Source organism: Medicago sativa, chromosome 6 (genome assembly GCF_051527215.1).
Source record: "Medicago sativa cultivar Bolivia chromosome 6, Bolivia_mono, whole genome shotgun sequence".
Classification (NCBI taxonomy): Eukaryota; Viridiplantae; Streptophyta; class Magnoliopsida; order Fabales; family Fabaceae; genus Medicago; species Medicago sativa.
In genome coordinates this window covers 75508215-75521542 of record NC_140754.1, presented here as the reverse complement: position 1 = coordinate 75521542, position 13328 = coordinate 75508215, and positions in this window count along the sequence as shown.

Genomic DNA, 13328 nt, shown 5'->3' with positions numbered 1-13328 from the left:
GCTGATCGCTCTACCATGAAACTTGTAGGATTTGTCGAGGACATACCTATTAAGATAGAGGGGATATACATCCCCACTGATTTTGTAGTCGTTGACATTGAAGAGGACGATGACGTCCCTATAATCCTAGGTAGACCTTTCCGCGCAACTGCAGGAGCTCTCGTTAATGTTAAACTTGGTAGGATAGTCTTTCAAGTGAGTGATCAAATGGTAGGATACGAGTTGGAATATGTTATGAAGGGTCCTGCTCTTTACTCTTGTTGCATGCTTAACGATCATGTTGTGAAAGAACGTTTTATAGCGTCATCTACACAATATGATATATTTGATCCATTCTAAGGACTCTTTCTAACCGTCAAGCTAATGACATTAAAAGAGCGCTTCGTGGGAGGCAACCCACGCATTTTACTGCTTTTGTTTTGTTTTTCTTTGTTTTAAGATGTTTTGTAGGTAATTGTCCAAGTTGATTCGAAAAAATGGAAAAATTTTGAAGCCCCAGGACCAGAAAGGTGGCACGGCCCATGCTAGGTATGGCACGGCCGTGCCAAGTTTTTAAAAGAAAAATTGAAGATTGAAGTCAGAAAGATGGCACGGCCCGTGCCATGGGTGGCACGGCCGTGCCCGTGTTCTTGTTGCCTATATACACAATTTTTTTCTTTCTTCTTCCTCATTCACAAACAACAACCCTCTTTCATCTTTCAAACTTCTCTCTAAGCCTCCATAACCTTAAAACCTTCAAACCCTCATATCTCCCTCAATTCTTAACCAAATCACTCAATTCTTTCACCAATCAACCACAAACTTCATCCAAAACAAAAACCACCAATCAAAAACATCCTTCACCCATTCAAACCCATAATTCACCAAAACCCTAATCTTTCAAAACCTAACCCAAACACCACAAAACCTTAACCAATCTCCACATCCAAACCAACAAACCTTCCTTAAACATCAACCCCAACCCTAAACCAATCCTTTCCACCACAAATCCTCCCAAACCCTAAACCTTCAAAACCAATTCCAACAAGGGTCAATGGCTTCAAGAAGAAGTGGTAAAGAACCAGCAAGCTCTCAAGGAGGACCTCCTCCAAAGAAGCAAGCACAAGTGAAGAATCATGGAATAAACTTCAAAAACAACAAGCAACGGGACAGGTATGAAATTCTAATCTCTAAACACTTGCATCCTTCTCGTTATCCTGATCCCAATACTTTAGATGTGCTAGAGCTGTTTGATGATGTTTCTAGGATGATAGGAAAGTTAGGTTGGACTGATTTGCTGAAACCTATGCGGGGTTATGAAAACTTCACTTATGAATTTTTAAGCTCAATTGTTTTCACTAAAGATAAGTTGAATTTTGATAACCCTAACCATAGAGTTGTTTTTCGGTTGATGAATATTGATTATGACATGTCACTTCAGCACTTTTGTGAGGCCTTAGGTTTTGCAAATGAAGGATATATTCATGATCATTGGGATCCTAGCCTAAAACCGGATAACTATGACCCAGCTGCCTTTTGGACACGTATCACCGGCGTTTCCAACTATGTTCCTAGAGCCAACAAAGCTAGCAACATCCACAACCCCGTACTTAGGTACCTCCAAAGGGTAATGACATACAGTACACCTTGCTACGAACTCTACAATATCCATTTTCATGCCAGGCCACCAATACTCCCTCTTTAAATCTTGATACATCTTAGTAGCACCAGGGTGAATCAAGAAACTACTCTTGTGTACTTCTTTTTAGATCAGCCTTCTATGTTCCGGATCATTTGGAACACATATTCTTCCTTCAAACAAAATAGCTCCATCTGAAGTCATAGAAAATTCTGGATGACCAATTCTTTTCTGAAGTTCTACGTCTACATTTTGGGATTGTACAATCCTTAAACGTAGATCACAAGAAACTTCTAGTGTGTGCAGCCAAATACCTCCATCAACTTCTGTGGCTTCGAGGTTAAGGTATCGGATTTTCTCATACAATTTACAAGTGTGCATCATAACTTCAGCTTGGGCTAAGGCTTTTCGACTCAAAGCATCAGCTACTACATTAGCTTTCCCCGGATGATACTTTAAATCAAAGTCAAAATCTTTTAAGTATTCCATCCAACGTCTTTGTCTCATATTGAGATCCTTTTGGTCAAACAAGTATTTCAAACTCTTGTGATCGCTGAATAGATCAAACTGCGCCCCATACAAAAGATGCCTCCACACTTTTAATGCAAATACTATAGCCGCCAACTCTAAGTCATGAGTAGGATAGTTCTCTTCATGCGTCTTGAGTTGTCTGGAAGCATAAGCTATTACATTGTCTCCTTGTATAAGTACACTACCCAGACCCTTTGACAATGCATCACAAAACACGATATATCTCTTCTCATGGTCTGGTATGGTTAGAACCGGAGCTTGGGGTACCTTCTTCTTCAAGGTCCTGAAACATTTTTCACATTCTTCATCCCACACAAAAGGTACATCTTTCCTCATGAGATGGGTCAAAGGCAAAACGATCTAGGAAAACTTCATGATAAATCGTAGGTAATAACCAGCTACCCCCAAAAAGCTTTGAACCTCTGAAACATTCTTTGACCTTGTCCAATTTTGAACAGCATCCACCTTCGATTGATCAACCGCTACTCCTCCTTGAGAAATAACATGACCCAGAAATTTAACTTCCGTTAACCAAAGCTCACACTTACTGAATTTTGCATACACCTGCTTCTCTCGATGAATATCCAGCACTATCCTCAAATGTTGAGCATGTTCCTGCGGGTTCTTATAATAAATCAAAATGTCATCAATGAAGATAATAACAAATTGATATAGATATAGCTGAAAGATACGGTGCATATAATCTATGAAGACTGTCGGGGCATTAGTTACACCGAATGGCATAACCAGAAATTCATAGTGTCTGTAACGCATTCTAAAAGTCGTTTTAGACACATCTGAAGATTTGATACGAATCTGATGATAACCAGATCTGAGATCAATTTTTGAGAACACTGAGGCTCCTTTAAGTTGATAAAGTAGGTCATCAATTATCGGTAGAGGATACTTGTTCTTGATTATCACCTTATTCAGCTGGCAATAATCAACACACAACCTCATGCTGTCATCCTTCTTCTTAACCAACGACACGGGTGTGCCCCAAGGTGACACACTGGGCCTGATAAAATGTTTATGGATGCGTTCTTTCAATTGAAACTTCAATTCTTTAAGTTCCAAGGGTGACATTCTGTAAGGTGCTACAGACACTGGTTCTGCTCCCAAAATCAAATCAATGGAAAACTCAATCTCTCTTTCTGGAGGTAAATTTGTGATGTCAGGCGGAAAAACATCCTGGTACACACTAACAATAGGAATGTCACTGGGACTTACATCTGATTCTGAAGTCACCATGAGCATGACATAGAAACCCTTATATTGGTTACAAATAAACTGAACATCTGATAAGTATGTTTAAGCAGTTCCGACAGAGCCACTCCTTCAACCGTATTACTGGTAGGCATGTAAATACTCTTCTCTGTACACCCTATATACACATGATTTGCTGAAAGCCAATCCATGCCTAATATCACATCAAGTTGTTTCATAGGAAGACATACTAAATCTATATAATACGTCTTATAGGATACAATAATAGGGCAATTCTCACAAACATAGTTTGCTACAATCCCTCCATCTGTGGTCGTAATCACCATCATGGGAGGATTTAGAAATGAGATAGATAATTGAAGAGCTTCAACACATTGGAATGAAATGAAAGAACATGTTGCACCACAATCAAATAAAACTCAAATAGGATTCTGATCGAGAAAACACATACCGCCGATCAAGTCCTCATTAGCTTGAGCTTTCTTCCCATCAGTGAATACACCCTGCCCTTGCTCATAGTGATATCCACATCCTTGCCTTTGTTTTTCCTATTTGAACAATTTGCTACATAGTGTCCCGCCTGTCCGCATGCAAAGCAAGAGTAGTTACCTAACCTACATTCTCCAGAATGAACTCTTCCACATTTCTTGCAAGTTATGATAGGTCTGGGTGAACTGATCTGCTTCCCTTTTTGAGAAGAACCCTTTGGCTTTAAGATCTCATGGTGCCTATCAACAAAGTTGCCTCTCCTTCTATTAAAAGTCGTGGAACCCTATCGAACCGCCTTATCGAAACCTCTTTCAGCTTCTAAACTATTGTGCACAAGTTCATCGAAGCTTGTCAACCTCTGCTGACTAACCATCACATAGATTTCACCCCTCAGAGCATGCCTATACTGATTTACTCTCCATATTTCATTCCCAGCATACTCATTGTAAGTAGAGTAATGTGATAACTATTCAAACTTCCTGGTGAATTCCGTCACTGACATATTGCCCTGCTTCAGCTGGAGGAATTCTTGCTACTTCCTGACTTTGTATGACACGGAGAGGTACTTCTCTAACATCTCTTGCTTGAAATTATCCCAATTCATCTCCATGCCACTGGTTATCATTCGACGTTGAGCGGTATCCCACCAGTCTTCCACTGCGACTCTGAACTAATTGGTAGCGAAGATCACCTTCTCTTCTTCAGTACATTCAGCCATACGGAAAATCTTCTCCATATGCTTGATCCACCTCTTAGCTTCCTGTGGTTCACCATAGCCATTGAATTTCGGGGGATGATTCCGATTGTACTCCCGGAAAGCTGGATTTCCAATTATTGAAGGTGGAGGATGTTGCTGATGAACACATGGACCCTGTTGCATAGTTGCAGTCCATTGTTGTTGAAACTGAGCATTTTGCTGGATCTGTTGTTGCATCATTTGCTGATTCTGCTGCATCATTTGTGCCCACATATTAGCGTCAGGATTAAAATTCCCTTCAACATTTTGATTACCCATTGGCCTGCCACGTCTCCTTCGTTCTCCGGACATTTTTCTCTAACTGTCATATTTAAGTCAAAGTGATCAATTTCAACTAAATATAACAATAAGAATGAACATCCTAGACTCAAAGAGAACAATACTTGATTGGATTGTATTCTTAATGACCCAAGGCATGGTCTAAAACAACCAGCTCTGATACCAAATTGTAACGCCCATATTTAGTAGTGTCTAGAATAATAAATACAACCCTTATAATAGGTACTGGATACATTAATTATACAATACAGAAATGTCATAAGTCGGAATGCGAGTACAAGAGTCAACTCCAGTCATATGTTACATTATTTTCACAAAGATTGTAGTACGAAACTTGATTACAAAATTCATTACAACACATCTTTAATATAACTTATGCATCAACTAGAAAGACACAAACTTGCTTTCACGAAACCACGATCAATCCAAAGCTTTCTCCTTACCTTTAACGCTCGCAACCAGTGAACCCGAACAAAAGAAGGAATGGGACGAGACATAACGTCTCAGGGAGTTCTATCTACTTCCTAGGATAGTGATAACTTTGCGGACATTCTATGGTTATCATGTGTCTACATTACAACCGATTGGTTGATTATACGTGTGTGACTTCTATGCATACCTACACGACCGTGCGGGGTACTAGGTCGCTCCTTCAAAGTTATACTTGTAAGTATCCTATCATATATTTGCTTTCCATAATCATTTCATACATATCATAATAATGTGTAACGAATAAGTATCTGAGTTCGTTTTACGGATTGTCTCGGGTGCAGTAACCCCGAATACGAATCTCATACATAACCGAGAGTACCTAGCTAAGGCACGTCGGACTCCCTCAGTGCCGTGCTGGCCCCCCTTGCGGAGCTTATCCCATTTCCATGAAGGAAACCCCTCGCATCCCTCTAATGTGGATAACGAGAGCCGCGACACCTACATCATTTCATTCATATGCAAGCATTTATCATAATCATATTACGTCTATGTTTGTGCTTTCTACATGGTTTCTCAACCACTAGGTCGAGGCTCTAATCTTTCCATACTTACTTAGTTTCACTACCCTTTCATGATTAGATTTATCTCTTTAAATATACTTCATTAAAACTAGGGTTTATGTGCTTTTCATACCATGTCATTTCCCTCATATTGAGTGTTGTTTAGGGTTGCAAATTACATGTTCATGTATTGAGGTATTACTCTTGATTAAAAAGAATTTTAAAGATGAACTCTAGTAGGCTAATGATGTCCCAACAAGATACTCGAAACAGCAATAGCGAAAGCCTATGTATTGTTTGCAAACAGCGAAATGTGTCCAGAAATTTTTCAGACACTTTCGCTATCAGCAAAATAAAAATTTCCCAGCTGAAGCATTTCGCCATTAGCGTATCTCTCTGGAACTTGCTGGGAACATTTCGCTAATGGCGTGAAAAGTTAGCCATTAGCGAGTTTCTTGAGCTCCAAGTGCAGAATCTTCAAATTTGCATGGCAATTCATCAAACATGAACTTGTTAGCAACCCTAAACATCCATAAGACAAGACAAACATGGAAATTGCAAGGTGTAACTCCCTATTTCTATTAAAGCGATAAAACACGCGAATATAACAAATATTCAAGAAATAGACGCTACGTCTAACACAAAATCCAAATATCCAAAAATACATGTCTATATATATATATATACATATATATATATATATATATACATATATATATATATACATATATATATATATATATACATATATACATATATATATATATATATAAAATATCTCAACAGTCGCAGCGGATACAAATCAAATAACTCCAACATATACATGCCATGGTCAAAATACATCAACATATAAATCCTCCAAGTCCTAAACACATGGACAATAAAACCAAATCAACATCATACATAAGACAATAAAGCCTAATCAGAGCCTGTCCTAGACTCTAAGACACGATAGCGGAGAAAGCTCCCGCCATCCAAACATCCACCAAGCACTCACCAAGCGACTAATCCTGCACAGCGTCTACCCATCCATACAGACAGGTAGGCGGCAAAACCACTGGGGGTAAGCATTACATTAATCGTAATCAATAAACAATAATGGACATAAATAATTCAATTCAATTCTCAAATAGATTGCATGACCAATTAACTTCCATAACTATATTCATACAATCAAATCCAAGCATCACAACTAGCACTTATCAACACGTTCATCACCAACAAACATCTTTCATATGTCACAACAAACATCATTTCAATATGCAATGCGCCTATACTCGACACATATATGCATGTGGTACCAAATTTCCTCAAGGTCGTCACCCATGATGCAACAAAAACATCATATGTAAGAGAACACCTCTTCTCTTACAAATCACCTATGTAAAAGTACACCTCCTCTTTTACATTTCACATATGACTCGATATGATTATGATGCATGGACATACAACAACGACCCGATAATGCATAACTTCACCACTACAACGACAATGTAAAGTACACCTCCAATTACATTGACTATCTTAACAACATTGCATTATCAAGTATACATGTCCACGCATTCAACAATCACATAAGAGTCATCATCAAACACATCAACATCTCCTTACCAAATATCATAACATTTCCATATACTTTTCATAGACCAAGTAAAATGGAACAACACATCATATCATGATAAACATCATATTCAATCGTCCAAAATCATCCACATATCATCAATTAATCATACAAAATCATTCATGAAAGATTTATAAGGTAATTGGTTTGAAAGAAGCATTTTCAACCAAGTTCGTCTATTGGTATCTCATTTTTCAAAATAATTGAAGTATTGAACCAAAACCAAGTAAACAAGATCCAATGCCTCAACTAAGTATACCTCTAGGCTACATTTAAGTGCAGTAGAGTATACCTTCGCGTTTCACCGGCTAAACATGACGAAATCATGAAATTATCAAAGTTCGTCTCATTTTATCTTTTTTACAAAAGAATCCCATTTTCAAAGCAAAACATGCTAAGACTTGATGAAACCAATCACAACCAATTTTAGAAATAATATAAACATTATACAACCTTAATCCTACTTCAATTTCCGGAGAAAAACAAGTTTTCCGAAAATCGGTGTTCTTGGACCATTTTCAAAAGTTTAAGTTTGATTCACAAAATCAAGTCCAGTTTGATTCAAATGATGTTCCAGTAGGATCAAGTGTATAAACAGTGATTAAACAAGTCAAAAGAAACATTTTAGAAGGCTCGGATTGGTCCCCAAGTGCACGAAACGAAAAATCAAAAGTGGCTGAACCTGTGCAGGTTCGCTTAAGCGAAGCCCCTGTTCGCTTAAGCGAACTCAAGTCAGAACCAACATGTTGGTTTGCTTAAGCAAACCTTCATGGTTCTGCAGCAAAATTGTTACGGGTTCTACCCCTTTTCACCCCAAAATTCCAATTTTGATCATCCCAAACCCCTAAACTCAATCCAACAGATGTTTATAAGTCAAATACACTTCAAAACACTTAAACATATACAAGTTTTGAGTTTACAACATCAATTCATCAATTCACCAACACTTTTGAACTTTCAACAACAACAACAACAAATTTCATCATCAATTCACCAAATTAATGATACCCATTGCATCAATTCAACAACAACATATGTCAAGATAACAACAACAACATTTGAACATGATTTCATCAACAATTCAACAACCACAACTTCATTCATCATCAATTTCACATAAAAACACATTATGTTCATATATACCCATTTTGACATATAATTTCAACAGCAACAACACAATTATCATTCAATCATGCATATAACCATATCATCAAAATTAAGCACGAATTTCTACACCTAAAATTAAATTAACCACTTAACCACAATTATACAAAGGATTAGGGTAGAAATTAAACTACTAGATTATGATTAAAGACTAACCCCCTTACCTTAATTCTTCTCAACACCAACTAAGGCTTCACTTTAGCTCCCAAAGCTTGAATTCTCTAGCCTCCTCTAGCTCTCTCTAGATCTCCTCTTCAAACCCTTATCTTCTCTCTATCTCTATCTCTTCTCAATTGCAAATGTTGGTGAAAAACCTATTTCTCTACTAACAAGAGTTTATATAGGTTCACCTAATTGGGCTAAACTCACAATGCCTTAATGGGCCTAACCCATTTCTATTCTAACCCAAAATGTTACTACTCACTTAACGGTAAAATGTAATACTAACGGTCACCTACCTGTAAAATAAATTACTACAACTCCCTAGCACTTAGTAAAATAACAACTCTCACTAAGCACTTAAAATAATCCTCAACAAAATTACTAAATTACCCCTACTGATAAAATGACCAAAATACCCCTAAGTCCAAAATGACTAAAATACCCTTCTAACACCGAATTCTACAATTCCCGACCAAAAATACACACAGAGGCAAATAATCACATAAGAGCACATATAACACACATAAATAAAGAATAAAATAAATCTAGCGAAAAATCGGGCTGTTACACAAGGCATAACAAATATATCACATAAACTATGAACAATTCTTTAGCTTTAAGTATGGGTAAAATACATATACCATTTAGGAATCAATCCAAATTAAATTTACCAAGAATACAACCCATGGGGTAGGAATTCTAACTAAGAACTCACCTTGTAGAACTTTGAGTTGAGCTTAAGTTTCTCTAGACCAAAAACCCTAGAATCACTACTCCTATTTGAAAGAAAGCAAGATGAAGAAACTTGATCCTACAAACCCATCACTTGCATGATCACTTGCTTGGAAAGTTATGAATAAAGATTGTGCAAAGAGAGAGAGAATGGGCCGAGTTCCTAGAGAGAGAAGGGAGCACAATTTTTTGTCCTAACCCTAGTGAAAGAAAGCTTGAAGCATAATGAAAATTTTTGTACCAAAAGCCCTTATATACTACTCAAGTTCAAATACCAAAATTGCCCTTATCTTAAATACGCGCATTTTTATCGTTAACAGGTAATACATCGCAATATGAAAAAGCGGGATGTTACAAGTTTTCTCCATATTTGTTATTGAGACTGAACGTGTTAAATTAATACAAATAAATCTATTAATCCATGCTAATTTTTAACAAATAAATTTGGTTGGGGTAGCTAAATATTTTTTATTTGGGGTAGCTAAATATAAAAACATATCAACTCATTCAAACATAATATTTTTTTTGGGGTAGCCTTGGCTACCTCACCCTAATGAAGGGATACGCTCCTGATCGTGGTCGGTGAAAGATATTTTATGCTCTGGCCGAATTAATAAAGTTGTGTCCTTTTAATTATTATTTGAATATCTTTTTTCTTGTATTTTTTGTTACAAAAGATAATCAAAGTTTTCGAAAAATATATTTTCAATAGAGCTGATAAAAGCGAGGTTAAAAAAAGATTGTATATTGTACTAACTATTAAGTAAATATAATAATCCCCTCAAAAAAAAAAGTAAATATAATAATGTACATAGTATTAAGTACTGAGTATAAATAATAATTTCGTTGCTCCTAAAAACACGGTGTCCTAGACGGCCATCCCTTCCAACCGTTATCAGGGCCACCCCACCTTTGCTAGTGATCAGTTATAATATTTAGCTAGCACAATTTTATCTTACCCTCTAATACGTCCAAACCTACTATATTATGCAATTTGCTCGAAATGTGATGAAGTTGAGCTGCCAGCATTGACTTTGCCTTATTGGTTATGTTGCACTTTGATAGTTTTGTCATGTGATCCTTAATTTGATTAGGTTGCAATTTTCTAATGCACATTGGAATCATAGCTACTCTAATTTCACCTTGAGGATTACGTGAACTGCTATGGTAACTTACTCAGATTTCTAATTTCACCTTGGAATCAATAGTTTTCTATTGCATTACAAATATGGAGTATACATTATTAGTTTCATTCCCATGGCTGCCCCTCGGCCTTTGGATCCGTCTCTGGCTATAAATCTGTAACATTGTTTTCAAATTTAGGATCTCATGCTTGGCAAATCTCTCACCCTTGAGCTAGCATTTTAAGTGTATTATACACTTAATAAAATTTATTTGAATAAAACTATCCAGAAGACAAGTGTTTTCTCTATTTTTATTTTTTTTGGACTTAGTGTTTTCACTATTATGTTAAAGGCTTAATTAATGATTTGGTCCCATAAGTTATTAAATATTAATATATATATATATATATATATATATATATATATATATATATATATATATATATATATATATATATATATAGACACACACACACACATATCTTGAATATCTCCAAGATAGAAATTTGAACAAAAATTACAATACACTAATTATAATTTATTGTAGAGTTAAGTACTATGTTTTAACCCCTTTTAAATTTCAGGATTTCATTTATAGTCTTTCTAAATAATTTCTTCAACTTACAATATAAACAGTTTTAGTCTCTGCACTTAATTAGTCCACTTCAATTTTTAATGATTTTTCTCATGTATGTTTACAATATTATAAAAAGTTCATAGACAAAAAAAAATAAAAAAAATAAGATTTCTAGATCTAAATTTTCGTTAGTATTTATCCTTTCGAGAAAAAATTTGTCATTTATATCTTGACTTATTGGTGTTTAAAAAATTCATATTTAATTTATCCTAGGTTTAATTTTTCTAATATTTAACCATGACTAGAAAAAATTATTTAAAAAATTAAAAGTTGAAGATTTTTTATCTGATTACAAATATAATATAATAAATCAAGAAAATAATGTTTCATTAAAACATTCTTCAAAAAAATCTTGCATTATACACTGGTAAATAAAAGGCACAAATTTAAACAAAAAAATTGGCGTTGGCGTAATATTAAAAACTTGTGAAACTTCCTTTCCTTAATATTAAAAATAAAAACTTGTGAAACTTCCTAATTTACTTGTGAAACTCCGTTTCCTTAATATTAAAAATAAAAACTTGTGAAACTTCCTAAATTAACACATGTTGAAAATTGAAAATTAACTTAAGTCATTCACAAGTCAATTAATGTATGACACTTAGAAGTTTATAAATAGTATCATATTGCTCATTTTGGTTGATGTTGGACTATTTTTAGCAATGGTATGTAACCTAACTCAATGTCTGGACCGTTATAGCAATGCAGCAAATAGACGAAATTTCAGTTAATGGTTCAAGCGTAGTGATCACTTATAATATTTAGCTGAGACAGTTTTATCTTCCCCTCTAATTGATACCATTACAACTCGATATGTTATGAAGTTGGACAGCCAGCACTTTGCTTATTGTTTAGGTTGCACTTCACTTTGATAGTTTTGTCATGTAATCTTAATTTGATTAGGTTGCAATTTTCTAATTTCACCTTGAGGATGACATAAACTGCTACGATAACTTACTCTAGTTTTTTAAAGCAAGCATTTTACTAATTCAATTATTTTACAGATCAAAGACAATGCCAACAGTAATAAACTTCCAATGTATCACTGAAACATCAACATGCATATATAGGTAACACAAATCATTAGCAGAATATAAGTTCTTCAAGGTGCGTGTCAAAATGATAAGCCATTCAACCTTAAGAAAACAATATTCTGAAAATAGAAGCATTGCACTATGGATATTCAAATCGTTCTCGCTTAGTAACATACAATGGAAAAAAATTATTCAACTGTTTGACAAAAATAGAGATTATAGTCAAAGAAAGACAAGTCATAAACTACGACTATTTTTTGTGGTAACTCTGTGATTACAATTATGGATTATTTTGCTTTTGAAGCTAGTATAATGAAGAGAGCATCATAATTAATAACGTGTACTTTCTCAAACACTAAAACTAACAATAATAAGAACGAGGACATATTATATATTATGATAAAAACTGTTAAGAAAAAAAAAGTTAAAGAAGTGAAGAGACCATATAGTTAATATTATAACTTCAAAAAAACTATTAAACAAGTAATTTAGAATCAACTCTCAGACCTAATACATGCCTAATCTCTTCCGGAGTTAATCTCCAAGTCATAGGTCCAGTGTTCTCATCCCAGAAGGCAGAAATCTAGAATCTCAGACACCTTATCTAAATTTAGAATTGTTTTCATTTGAGTAAGACGTGCAAAATTATCGTCTTACTTAATTAAATAACTTCGCCATTTTGCATTTGAGTAATGACAAACATGTCTTAGATTATTTTTGTTTCTTTACTGAATAAACACAAACTAGGAATTTGAGAATTGACACTATAAACAATATGACAAAATTAAACAAGTAATGATTCAGTTCTCCAAGTGAAATCATCAACAATTTTTGAATGATTTCTGCATGATTGTTTAAAATGTTATAAAAAGTTATTGCACAAAAAATGAACTAAAAGTTCGATTTCTAGGTTCAAATTTTTGTTATCATTTATGTCGAGCTTTTGGTGTTTAATAAATTC